This window comes from Idiotropiscis lumnitzeri, chromosome 3, assembly GCF_059441095.1.
Source record: "Idiotropiscis lumnitzeri isolate Australia: NSW breed Sydney's pygmy pipehorse chromosome 3, RoL_Ilum_1.0, whole genome shotgun sequence".
NCBI lineage: Eukaryota > Metazoa > Chordata > Actinopteri > Syngnathiformes > Syngnathidae > Idiotropiscis > Idiotropiscis lumnitzeri.
This window is the reverse complement of record NC_142393.1, coordinates 1,852,400-1,866,859: the sequence shown is the minus strand read 5'-3', so window position 1 is coordinate 1,866,859 and position 14,460 is coordinate 1,852,400. Positions and strand designations below refer to the sequence as shown.

The window sequence follows — 14,460 nt, the reverse complement described above, 5'->3', positions numbered from 1 at the left end:
GAAGCCTTGCCGCTTTTTCTCACTCCATTAAACGGCCATGAGCGAGAAACGAGCTCGCAAACGTATGTGCTTTGTCGCAAGCGGTCATGATCTCATTTGGAACGCATAAAATGTGCGCTCTCGAGTTGTTGATCGTGCAAGTTGTAATTCTTCATTACGTGCCGCAAACCGCATCTGATCAAAAGCGTCGTGGAATCTTTGAAGTCGAGCTTCTATCCCGATATTCTCCTGCGACGCCGCATTCCTTTGTTGTCTTTGCATTGATCAAAAACATTTAAGCGTTTGCCCAATGACGCTGTCCATCTTTGCTTTTTGCAATAAAGTGCTCCGTTCATGTGACAGGTGACACCACTTATCGTCACGCGGGTCTCATCTGAGAGCCAGAGTCGACTTTGGACGAGATCGAGGAGGGGGACGGAGGTCCATGAAAAATCAACGACCGTTTTAAAGAAATTGATCGACAAACAACGTGTGGTCGGGTGGCTTCTTTTTTTTCAACCTGAGCCAGGTCATCAGCTTCCTTTTTGTACTTTCTTCTGTGGGCTCCTAAATCCTCCAGATGGCTTCCACCTCTCACGTTACCTCACATCCTCGACTCAAATGACACTCTCCTTCCTTCCGTTACTGACACTTCCATCGGACAGCATGGAACACAACACCCACGTTTGTCTCCTTTTCATCGTGAACACACTTGAAATGCTCATTTATGTTTGTCAAATTTGTGGCCATACGATACTCGTTCGTGGCAATGAAGTAGTTTGGAAGTTACAAATCTGTATTTCGTGTGCTCTATTTGCTAATTTTGTGGCCACAAATGAAAAGAAATGCCACATTTTGTCCGGAGTGCCGCATTAACTCCTGTTTGCAACGTATTGAAATGTTAATATGGAATAGTAGAGCAACTATTTTAATTACTTTCTCGACGTAATACCTCATATTGCTTTTTATTCATTTTTAACAAATGGTCTCAACTGTGAAGCATTTTCACATCTTCAAACCTGTTAGTGTTGAAATCTTTTAGCAGCACTTAAGACAGTGTTTCTCAATTATTTTCTGTTCGCCCCCCCCCCAGCCCCCCCAAAAAAGAAGAAAACAATTCACACCCCCACCACACAACGCACACTCCGCTGCAACTATAAGTAATAGCTTTTTTGTTGCAAAACAAACTGACACCGTCGAGTTAAAACACACGATGGGCAAGGAGAGCGCCACTGCCAACTAGTGGAGTGGATGTGTAATTACATTTTATTGTAGTATGGCGGGGGAAAAAAGCATTTTTCCCAGGGTCACACGCGCCCCCCCTCAGCATTACGGCAACTCGTGATTCACACGTGTCGGCTTGACAAAAAAAAGAAAAATGTTTAAAAATATTCTTCAAATGGAACAAAAATTCTAATCATCCAAATTTCCAAAAGTGACTGTAATTTGCCTAAATATTTCCTCCTAAAAATGGAATGTGTTCGTTCCATACATTTTGTAATCAGATTACATACTGCACCAACCTGGTGTCGAATTTGAGTTTTTCTGTAAAACCATGTAGAATAATCTCGATTCCCCAGGATTTTTTTATTAATGCAAAAAAAAAAAAAAATGCGTGTTATCGGAGTCCCAACACCAACGATAAATCGGTGCTCACCAAGTGCGTGCGTTCCTCACAGCAACTTGCGTTGAGTTGGAGACGCTCCAAGCAAGCGCCTTGTGTAATAGAAAAACGCTGTTGCCTCTTTTGCTTTTCCATCCAGCTCAGAAGAGAGTCCTAAAATGTACTTGTAGTCGCCCTCTCGTCGCAACAATGCAAGAATGAGAACTCTCGCAAAGCGTGAGTGCATGACTTGCAAATAATTTTGAAATGACGGGCAATATGGCGGCCACCGCACGGCCATGTAAGCGCCGACTCCTCTCTAGTCTCGCGTGGCGCACAGAGCACTATTCACGCCATCTTCGGCGGCCTCCTCTTCCTCGCGCTTCCTGGCCCCGCACGCTGATCTCCCGCTCCTCACACACTACGCCCATTCAAGCCAATTCCAACTCTGCAGATGAATAAACATCATCATCATCATCATCATTCGCACGATGACGTCAACCCACTCCGAGGATGTTGCAATGTGCACGGCGAAACGCGCTCGCTCCTTTTTTTTCCGCGGGGGAGCTCGCTTTTTCCATACATGCCATTTGGCTAACTTTCCAAAAAACATTTCTCAATCGACAACAATTTTGTTTGCCATCATTCATGCTGGAGTCCAGACGCTCATCATCATAAAATGTTTATTAACTGCACAGTTAGTGTGTGAAGTAACATTTTTATGTTCCTCATTGTCATCTCACGTTCAATCGCTAATGAAGGATGCTAAAAAAAAAAAAAAAAAACTTGAAATAAGCTGCCAATGTATAATCGGCTTCCAGCTGTTAGCTAATGGCTAGCTGCTAGCTAAGCGAGTGCCGATAAAGGCTAGCAAGAGCCGTCAGACTACTTTTCAAAATCATTTTAATGACGAAAAGAACTCTGCACATTTTGAGGCTAAAAACATGACAAGTTGCGATGATAATCATTTTTCTAACCAGTCAAATGATTTAGCCGGCAAAATAGCTAATGTGGTTTTGACCTCACTTTTGTCCCATGCTAATGTTCCTACAAAAAAATATAGTTTGCTTCTATGCACAGTTTAAAACAAAAATCATCTACAAAAGAATAACAATCGGTCATTCATTATAAAGTGAACTGTATCATTTTCTCCAAGCAAAAAATGTGCAAATATTTCTTTTTTTTTATATGCCGCCCCGATTGTAATTTAAATTTGAGGCTCATTTTCACTAAAATGTTGTCTGACCTTCATCATGATATAAGAACAAAGACATCTGAAGGAACTTTTTTTTCCCGTTACGAACGTTGCTTGGTTGATTGTACTCAATGTTGCCGTCGGATTTTCGAACACGTCATTCTGAAACTTCGTGTCCCTCCTCCATGACCCTTTCAGTGTGATTTGCAATTTCAGTTGCGATTGATCCGCTTCCATTTTCAATTTGTTCTTTTTCTTTCAGCCAGCTGCAAGTTTTCATCCTTTTCTTCCAGTGTGTTTAGCACGGCCTCATTCAGTCCATTTTTTTTTTTTTCTTTCGGAGGAGGAGGAGATATTTCAGGATTCAGGCCGAGCTCTCTAAACAAATAGCTGCAGCTCATCTGGTAGCGATCTCCACTCCCATTTTCCCTCGACTCAAAAGATGCTCGGCTCATAGTTGACTTGCTGAAAGAGGCCCCACAGCAAATGTCAGCGAATAGCTTTCCATCGACCCCCCCCCACTGTACACAATGTGGCCCCTCCGTTTCGTCCGCAGGTATCAAGTGTTGTTGACTGCTAATTAAAGAAGAGTTTGATGTCGCAAACAACCAAATGAAACCACTCGGCTACCGGACTGCTTTTGTTTTCGACGGGAGGCAGCTCCATAATTTAATTTGTTTAAAAACCAAAAAAAAAACAATTCTGCAACTTACTTGGCAAAATATTCCGACTGCTTGTTGCCAACAAAAGTGTATTCATACAGAGCAGGGACTGAGATGTTATTAAAAGTCGCCTTTAAATCTTTCCACATCTAAGAAAGAATGTAACAGGTATTGAAATTTTAAAGCCTTCTTTAAAGAAACATTTTTTAACAAGCAAGATGTTTGAGCGTTTGCGTGTACGTTTGAGTGAACGTCAAATGGGCACTTTACGTGCACATACAGCGCAGGCATCGGGCCAAAATCTCTTTTCCTTTTTTTTTACACTAATGGTCAGCCCCCACAGGTGTGTGTGTGTGTGTTATTTTTTGCAAATGAGCAAATTGACGTCTTTAACTGTCTATGGTTAAACATACGTGCTTTTTTTTTTTTTCATTTCTGGTGAAAGTGATTTCTTTGGAGGTGCCAGGATTCGGCCTGACCGCCGCATTGCAAGCAATGCCTTGTTGGTATATTTCTGAAGTATCTTTTAAGTTTTGCGCATTATTACTGTAAGAATGTGATCTATAAATAATGTGATTCTACTCTTATCGAATGGAATATTCGATTTTGAAACGTCCGTCTGACCTGACTCGGGGTCTTGGGATAAAAAATGAGCTACAAAGTTGTCATCTGGCACAGAGCATCTTTACTTTTCAGTTCAAACTTTTCTGCGCTCGGCCCCCCTGAAAAATTCCCTGAAAAGTTTGGAATGAGTGGGCGTCTTCACCCCCACTCCGCTTTCCCAAAAGCACAAAGAAAGTAAAGTATTGGACAAAGTTAACCCGAGGCAGCAAATAAGACGTGACATGGAAAAAGTTTACATTTAAACATTTAATCCAATTCCGATGCGGCGGGCGATGGCTTTCGGGGGCCTCTCGGCATTTACAAGCGTGCGCACGCTAGACTTTTTGATTGCACATGATGCAATAATGCACATGCATTTCCCCGGTCCTCTGCAGCGCGTAAATAAACATTCCGTGTAGAGTGACCTGAACGAGTGGAGCAAAAAGAAGAAGAAAAAAGAAAACAAAAGTTGACTGTGACAGTTAATGGTGGCGAGCACTCAAAGGCACAGAGTTGTATTCAACACGTCCGCATCTGCAAGCTCGCTTCTCTAAACAAACTTCCAATTTGAATGGGAACATGCTGCACTTGCGTACACACACTGGGTACACACGCGCACACACACACACACGGACACACACACACCGCCTCGCACAACGATCACATGCTCACTGGCTTGTTTTCGCATGATCATGTTCTTTATTTCGACGAGACATCGCTGCTTCTCCACTTTTGTGTGTGACACACCTACACACCCACGCACACCCCCACACACACGCACACACACCCACACCCACCCCCACGCACACGCGCACACCTTCAATTTTCCTCGCTCTTGCCCTTTCTGCTTAATCCGTCCGGTTCCTCACCCCAAGCTTGTTTTTCTTTTTCCAGGATGCTCATACACCGAATCCATGTCCGATGCCTTCCGAGTGTCTTTTAAATTTCACCGACGGCAAATCCGGTTTTTCCTGCTCTCGATGGCTCCAGAGGAGATTCCAGATCTGGGAGGCTTGGCGGGCAGATAAACGATTTTGTTGCCGCCTTCTTTGATTGATGGCTTCGCGTGGTTCCAATTGGAGGAGCGAAATGAAACAGCAACTTGATTTCACCTTCATTTGCTACTTTCTTTGAATTCTGATTTCCAAACGAATTTGTCTAAATGGTTTCTTCAGGAAAAAGAAAAATCGTGTTTACTAGACCTGACCTGATGTCTTTTTCTTCTCTGTCTTTTCAACACATTTGCTGCACCAGAGAAGAAAATCTTTCAGTGGCATCCATCGGTAAGAGGCCTCCGAAAAAAAATGAAAGAGTGGGCAAAAAAAAAAAACTTGTCCTCCAAACAAAGCGAGAGGCCGCAGAGAGGACAGGAAACAGATGACAAAGACGAGCGTAAACCAAGCAGCAATTCTTAAACAGTAAAACGTCTTCCGAGACATCTCGTACGAAGCCAAAAGTCGTCTGCGATGTACCGGCACCTTCACTTGCGCTTTGTTTTGCATTCACTCATTTCGTCAGTAAGTGACAAACATGCTTGCTCGTCATGAAATCAAACGAATAACATTAAGGATTGTTCAACTCATTCACTACCAGCCGAGTAAAAAAAAAAAAAAAAAAAAGGATCTTTGACGTATTTAGCCGTCAATGGTATTGAATGAGTTTTAATTACCTCCAAAAACGTATGAATTTCTTTTTGGCATCGATTTGTATGATGTTTGCAGCGGGAGGAAAAAAATTGCTCAACGATAATCGAATTTGAGAAAGCGAAACTTGGTGTGTCGTTGGTTAAAAGAAAAAAAAATACTCAAGAGATGCCTTAATGGTGCAGATTGGAAGTAACAATTTAAAAAAAAAAAAATCACAAGCCACCAAATGGGTGCGTGTCATTACATTGTTTTTAAAAATAGTTTATGACGTAAATGACATCGTCGGTGGGGGAAATGTGCGTATGACTTCTGCCCATTCTGAATGCATCGGAGGGCGGAAAATGAAGCCAAAGGCTTGTTTGAAAAACATCATTTATCAATTAAAACGACCCCAAAAACATTTCCATCGTGTTCAAGTTTCATGACGGTGACGGTTTGATTGCTTGCATGGAAAAATAATTTCTTAATCCAAACAAATCGACGTGTGTTTGCCCGCTGAGCTTTCCTTTGTCATTGCCTTCATTCTTTCTTCTTTCCGTTGATCCCCACGCCGAAAATTAGCCTCACAATTTTGTTACTTTCATTTAATTTACCTTGATTAAGTTGATAAGATGCCGTTTAATGCTGAATATTGTTTCAAAAGAATCACGAGGGCAAAAGCAGTGCGTCAATCGGCAACAATTGGAGTAGCGGACAATGATGCTTGTTGTCTAAATCCAATCATTAAACGGCGATGCGAGAGTTTCCTGGCTTTAACCGCGTTAAGAAAGAAGCCGGCCAAATCGCTTTTCTTGAGTCAACAAGCAAACAGAGAAGGCACCCCGGGATGGAAGCTTGAGTTGGAGCCGTGGAATAAACCAAAGAAAATACCAGAGCAGTGATTAGAAAAGGGCTCAACTTTCTGTTTTTCCCCCCTGGGGGGGGGGGGGGGGGTGAATGGTTGGCTGGCGCATGGAAAATCTCCAGCGCATTGAGGTGAGGCCAGCACACGTGGATTGTTGCGAGCACATCAACGCAAACGCCGCTGCTCTCCTCTTACACTCAATGAAACTTGAAGTGTGTCAGTCCGCTTATTGTCTGTTTGGCGGGTGTCCGGTTCGCAGGCGTCTTTCTTGGGGAGATTCTTGTGTACGTGCCGGCGTGGCTCCGATAACCGCCGGAGTTGGAGGAGTCCAGTCACATGACCGGACTCCAGTCAGACTCCAGTGGACAGTTTGAAGACTTGCGATTGGCGTGGCTCAAATAAATAAAAAATGTGATTTGGTATGAATGAGACTTAATTTGGACTCGAATTACAAGTCATCCTGTTTACATTTGAAAATATGACTTTTTGCTTTTTGATTTGGAAAGAGCATTAAGCGTAGCTTAAAGGGAAGCTTGATTGACAACATCGGCACTTATAGAATAGGTTTGCATGGAAAAAATGACATCAGTAAATCATCGCGAAAATGCCCCCCCCCCCCCTAAAACACTCTGTAGTGATTAAAGTTTTTTTTTGTCATGAGATTTACGACCAATTGGCACGCCCCCGTTCGGAGCTCGGCTTGTTATTTTTTTTACGGTTTCACAGCAGGGAGGTGATATTGTTGTCTAAAACGCCACCAAAATGCAAATCGTTTGGATTTATTGACATCAAACGTGAGCTCATACGATCACGTCCACAAAATCAAAAATACCGAGCCGATCGCTTCTCCACTTACACAAGCTGAAGCGGAAAAGAGCAAGAATGCGCACACGAACCCCAACTGGTTCTATTTCGGACATTTAGCTACGCAAAAGTTTTGTCGAGTCCCAGGAGGCGGAGGTGGCTGGCGTGGGTCTTTATCCCCCCCCCACCACCTGATATTTGGGTTTTAAAAAGGTTTGACGTTGAAGAATGAATAAATAACCTTCATAGTCATCAAAGTGGCCGGGTGTGCGGCCATGCGTGCATGTAAACTGACTGGCAGAAGCGGTTTTTTTTTTGGGTCACCTAGACGGCGGGAAAAAACTTAAGAAAAGACCATTTCTATGCATAGACAACTGCTGTCTGCAACGGACGGCCCAGTCAACGATTTGACGTCACGTCAGTTCCTAACGTGGCGCCGTGCACGAACATTTACCGGCAGGATTATTTTGTTACGAGACCAGACTCAAAAGTGGGGAATGCCCGACATTTTGCAAACTTGACATTCTTGCTGGCTTTCCCCATCAATATTTCCAAATGGGCCAGCGAAGGTGCACTTTCTTGCTCTTTGATAACGCCCCCCTCCCCCGTGCCAAACATTTGAAGACGCGTCGTGTTTCAGCCGGACTCAGCTTGAACAAAATGTGTTGCGTAACGCTCTCAGCGTGACTTTAATAATCACCTGGAAGCGCCCCAGTTGTGATTGGGCCACTTGGAGGCTTGGTGAGCATTTGGCCCAGTTCTCAAGGAGACTGGAGATGAGGAGAGCACAGAGGCCGTGGAAACTGATCATTCAGTCCATTACAAAAAAAAAAAAAAATGCTGCTCATTCCCTCCCAGGACAAAAATGATGTGACTGAAAGATTTTCAATGTTGGGACAATATGTTTTGTGTCCTTTGAAATGACGTCAAAAAGTGTCAACGTCTGTCGCACGAATACACGTCCAAGTTACCGTTGTTTACTGTTGATGCAAGTAGTCAGGTTGAAAATTTCACAGGGAAGGGCGGCCGGAACAATCGAATAAAGGTTCCGTTGGCGGCCCCTGTTTTGGGTTCCGCTTCATTAGGTCATGGTGTCGTGCTTCCAGTTACGTAAACAGGACCCCAGGGCGACATATACGGTCGTCCGTCCGAGCAATTAGCCTTTCATCGATACACGGTACAAACTGTGCGCCGCCTAATTGGACTTCAAACCGCTGAAAAAACATCAAAGCGATTGTTGTGACTTGTTGCATCATCCTGGAAAGTTTTTTTTTTTAATGTAAATCGTTTGTGTGATTTGCATTGCTGCCTTTTTGTTCAAACAGCCAAAAGTCTTCGGGTCATGATAGCTGGAGATGATTATTTTCTAGACGACTGAAGGTGCGCGTTGCTTCTTCTTCAGCCAAGTTTTAAACTGTTTTTGGTTTTATCGTTACGTCCTGTTTTTGTTCCAGTGCTCTTAGACGTTATTTATTTTTTTTTTTTTTTTGGTCTTCCGTGACCTGACCACTTTGTTAACTTCTCAGGTTAGTCGCTGAACGGTGAGCTGTGATGTGCTCGTCATTTTTGCTCATTTTCTTGCGTCTTTGAGCTTGTGCCATCAAGGAAATATTCCAAATTATGAGTGTAGCACCATGAAAAAACCTGTTTAGTGTTGTTTGACAGAATTGGAAAGCATGAATAAAACGAAATGACCAACAATCATGAGCATGAAAACTCCAAAAACAAATCCCAACTGTCGTAGATTGATTAGTGTGTGTGTGTATAAAACGGATTTAGGGAAGAACTCGAATAAAAAGCTTGTCTGGAAAATTATATTTTAAGAATGATTTATAGTCCGTTTAAAACATTAACAATCCTATCAAATTTGAATTGTAAAAAAAAATCCCAAGCATATAAAAAGAAGCTTCAAAATCATGAGAAAATGAAACCATTCTCTCTGCTCTCAACGCTTTTGGTGAAATTGCTAAACTGTAAGACAAATATCACTTTGAGAAGGTGGAAAAAATGGAGGCTACTTGGTTGAGCATCTTTCTTGTGCTACCACGTTACAAATATCACGATGACAACGAGGCGCTCTTAAGCGCCCATTCCGGCCCAAAGTCCAACATACACGTCGGGTCAAGTTGGACTTTTTTTTCTTTTTTGCCCCTCCTCGCTCTTCCGTCTTTCTCTTTCAAGTCGCAGTCCAAAGTGCATGCAGTTTTTGCCACGCCCCCTAAAAAATCTGGAGGACTGAAATGATAAAAAAAAACAGGTTAACCAAATGTTTTCAGTCAGAAATTTGTAGAGAAGCAAAGTCGTGTCGCTTTGGTTGAACATTCTTTGCATGCCGTTTTCTCATGAAGTGAGTCCGCCTGCCACATTTTTAGTCTCAAGACACAAATTCACTGCTGGGCAGTAAAATGTTGACGACACATCCGATGGTATATCGCCACCGGAGCTTCCTATGTTGTTTTCATCGTATTAGCCAACTAGAGGATAGGAAGCCTTGGATGGGGCCGGGCGGACTTTGAAGTCGGGAAGGGGCAGGCGGCCGTGGAACGTACACTTAACGACCTGCTGAAAGAAGTATCAGTGAAAGAATGTGAAAACAGCGAGTGACAAAGCCTCATCCTCAGGGCTGATAAAAACCTCGTTTCCCTTCGAGATGTGAACGATTTCCAAACCTTAAGGTTAATCAGCTCATGCCAAGGCACGTCCATTCCTCTGCGCTCATTTGTCACTCGGCCGGCATCTCGTCAAGACAATCAAAAGCTGCGGAACAGATGATCTGCCAAGAAATACATCCGAGGAAAGAAAGCCTAATGGAGGGAGATGGGCTGAGAACAGTCCAGTCGGATTTGGGCTTCATTCCCGGAACGGCGTGACTGAGGTTTTCCCAAGATAAAAGCACGCGAGTAGGTCATCGTTCGATCGGCCTCCTTTTGGGTGCCTTTGTGTCGGGGGGGGGGGGCGATGGGTTACGACCCTACCGCACGCCAAAGGCTGCATGACTTGGAGTGCTAATTTATGGTTAACCTACAAGAAAAGAAAAATCATCTGATACCTCAGGATCTCTTTCTTCAAGTTTCAATTTTTTTTTTTTTTTAAGAAGGCACAGTTAAACGTTTGACAATGGGTTCTTCACTCACAGCTGTGCAATGGAGGGTTTTATACATATATGTATATATATATATTAGGGCTGTCAAAATTAAAGCATTTACTCAGGATTATTTTTTTTTTTAAAAATCACGCAATTAAATATTTTAACTCAGTTAACTCCGATTTATTTACTTGGAAGAATCATTTGCATACTTTCCAAATATTAGCTGTACATACTTAGTTCATCAACTCAGAACGAAACACTGTGCTCAAGTTACCACTGAGCCTTGCAAACCAACGTGGCTGGAGTGTGGTGCTTGTCGGGAGAACAAAATGTCCCGAAGAAGTTTGGGGAATTGCTTCTAAGAAAAATGCCCGACTCAATTTAGATTCCAAATTCCAGAATCAAAGAAAGCTCTTCGAACAGTCTTTGATGTAAAATATAATTCCATGTAATTAACAAGCTTCACAAAAAATAGTCGTTGAAAAATGTGATTAATTGCAATTAATTGCAGATTATTTTTTCGATTAATTAGTTTAAAAAAATTCATCTCCAGACAGCACATCATATATTAGTGCTGTTGTGCAATTTAATTAAAGGCACAACTCCAACAATTTGAGCATTAGTGGCCATTTTCAAAGATTTATTTTGGAAGACCAAAATAAGAAAAAATCTCTCACCATTTGCTTTGCTTCAACGATCCGTGTCCATTTGTATTCCGGCAAGTATTTTTGGGATGAAACATGACAGTCACGTCACGTTCCAAAGCGTCGTCTGATTATGAAATAAAGTTATTAGCGCACAGTTGTTTTCCGCACATTCTTGCATGTATTAATAGCGATGAAACCGCTCGCCGTGTACTTTGATATTAAAGTATGAAGACTAGCAGCGATTGCGGTTTGCCTCAAGTAGCTTTCGGCTGACGTGCGGCTTCCTCGAGCAATTTGATCCATGATTTAGCCGTAGCAAGGGAGATTTGAGCCATTTCCATAAAAGAAAAAAAAAAGGACGGGCAATCTGTGACAGTTTGCCAGCTCTGTATTAAAAGAAATTGTTGGTTCTCTTGAGGAATTTGAGATTTTCGAATCAGGAGTCGACAAAACTGGTGACTTGCATGATTTGTCGGCACCGTTTTTTCAACACATGCAAAACTAAAACTTGGCATTCCCTCACAAATTTTTTTTACTTCCGGGTCAGTTTGGCTTTGGCTAACCTAGAAGACGTCCTCATATTTCAAGCCAAGATTAAGTCAAGTCAAGTCAATTTTATTTGTATAGCCCTTAATCACAGCCAGTCTCAAAGGGCTTTCCATAGCCACAATCGACATCCCCGATCTTAACCCCCAGGAGGGCAAGAAAAAACTCACAAAACCTCATTAGGGGAAAAGTGAGAAACCTTGAGAAGGGACCACAGATGGGGGAATCCCCCTTCCAGGATGACCAGACTGCAATGGATGCCAACTGGGCAACATTTGACACATACAATGATGCTATGCAATAATAGATGAGATAATATAAGAGTCAATTGAATGAAGTGCTGCAGGAAGATGACTTCAGTGGAGTGGGTCCTCATCAAAGTCAAATTGAATTTAACTCGCCCACGAACGAACACGCGTCATCTTCATTGCGTTCTTTTACGAGCAGAAAGTACATAAATGCCGAATTTAAAAAATGAATTTAAAAATTGCGTTATCTCGCAATATTTGCACGGGAACGCACAATTTTTAAAAATTTCTTTCTTCTCATGTCTTCCTGATGTAACCCCCGCATTTTTTTTTTTAAATCGTGGCCTGGGAATGGCCGCCTATGTGTATTTGGGAATTTGCCAGGGAAAAAAAACAATAAGTGCATTTTTTTAAGGATAATTGATTCATTATGGAAAATCTAATAAAAGAGTTTACGGCTAAACCCAGGTTACATTCCGTTTGCACCCCCCTCTCCCGCCCCCACATCAGTACCAGTTCAAGTATTTTTTTTTTAACTAGACGACAACATCCAGCAAGCGAGCGAGCTCTGACGCTCGCATTGCTCCCTGCAGCCATTGGACGTGATTAAAGAAAAGAGCGTGAAATCATGCGCCACAGGAATCTGAGCAAAAGCATGTCACACGTTGTTCCAGGGCACTCTGTTCACCGAGAGCGACGCAGGAAAATAATCAAAGATGTGTTTTGTGGTGGCTTTACAGATAACCGTTTTCATCAAAACTCTTTTGATGCCTCACTTGGCGAGGGCAAGGAAAGTACAGCGGACGACGAGGGAGGGCCCGCCATGGACGCTGATCAGGAAATGGCAAAGAGATTTTTTGCTCTTTTGTAAAATGTTTAGATAATGAAGGAACGGCTTTAAGGATATAGCAAATAATCAAATGACGTGCTTGGAAAGGTTGCACAACTCTTTCATGAAGTCATATTTACTCTTCATAGAAGTTCTGTTAGCAGAGCCGCGGCCGTCCAGAGGGCGTAACGGTCCAGTTGATCCATTTTTTTGATCAGGAAAGTGAAATTTGTTACAATTATCTTTTTCTATGCATTCATTTTGGAGAAATTAGGAAATAAGTGACGACTTGAAAAATGCCTACTTTTAATGTGGAATAAGGCCACGCCCCCTTCCGCTCTTGGTGGGAGTCGCGAAAGGGACCGATTCCATTGGAAATCATATGTACTTTCATTTCTTATAACGTCCAAAAACGGTGATCAATTGGCACCAAAATTCCAATCCATGCCCGCCTCGCCTGTGTCACGGGCCGCCGTATGGCGAGGAAGAGGAGGTGGACCCAAAATGCGAGGAGGCAGGGATGAAAGTATCTTAAAGGGATTTTAATTAGTGACAACCGAAGGGCAAACCAAGGGGCAGGGTGCGAAAACAAAAAACAACTTAAAACGTGACTAGACTTGTGCGAGGGCGATAACAAAAACTGGGAGAAATACAGAGGGACGTGAACGCGGGCGGAAGCAATGACAAGTACATGAACAAGAACTAAGAGAGTCGAGGTAGTCCGTAATCGAACGGCAACGGGGAGCAAAGCGGGGTAATGAGCCGACACTGGGTTGATGGCATGGGAAGCTTAAATAGTCCGGTAATCAGGTGTGTGATCGTTAACGGTGAGCAGGTGCGTGACTGGTGAGGACGAGGTGTTGAGGGGAAACGCCCCTACTCAGCTGATCAAAACAAAAACACAAAAACAATAAGAAAAACCTGTCATGCCCGCCTGCAGGCTGCCTCCTGAGACATGAAAAACTTGAGTGCAGCTATTTGGCCGAAATCTAACCAGTCGGGATTCGTGTGCGCATTCCTGCTCTTGTCCGCTTCGGCCTGTGTTAGTGGAGAAGCGATCGGCACGGTATTTTTTATTTTTGTGGAGGGGATCACATGAGCTCTCTAATCTCGTTGCACACTCTACAATGACAATAAAGGGATTTCTGATTTCTGATTCTGATGTTAATAAATCTGAACTATTGCGCAGAACGCTTTTCTGCGTTTGCAGGTTGAAGTGGACAAGAGTAGTAATGTGCATTTTGGTGGCGATCGGTCGCCGTTTTAAACAACAGAACTGGCAATTCAAACATTACGTCGCTTGCCTCCCTGCTGTGACGTAGATCCCAGAGACCGGAAAAAATATATAACAAGCCGAGCTCCAATTATCAAAGTGGCAGTGTTAAGATAATAAAAGTGTCTCTTTAAACAAATTCTCATTTCTTAAAAATTCTACAAACATGTAGTTACTATGTAATATGTGATACTTAAAAACAAAAAGAAAGTAGCGGTCCCTAAATGTAAGACGACCAATACGTCATCCACACGAAGACTGAGGAAATTTTAAACTGATGGATTCTTCTGGTATCAGGTGTGCAGCGTTACGACCAAAATGCAAATAACACCTGACGGCCAAAAGTCGCGCTGAAGGCCTCACATTTATTTGATTAAACACCAACGTGAACGTCACTCGCAAATATGCTTTGTTTTAGCAACCGTGCGGGAACAGACACTTGTTGAAGTGGGGATGCGCAGACGGCTCTGCGGCACTGAAAAAAAAAGAAGAA

General features: G+C 42.8%; 1 long non-coding RNA gene across 1 annotated transcript in view; it reads left to right on the top strand.

The window, feature by feature from the left end:
* The window catches only part of LOC148339367 (uncharacterized), a 35,234-nt gene extending 29,986 nt beyond the window's left edge, over positions 1-5,248 (top strand). Inside the window, exon 3 of the long non-coding RNA XR_015842598.1 lies at positions 4,937-5,248. This is a non-coding gene — a long non-coding RNA (uncharacterized LOC148339367). The remainder of the gene's footprint in view (positions 1-4,936) is intronic.
* The last annotated feature ends 9,212 nt before the right edge of the window (positions 5,249-14,460 follow it).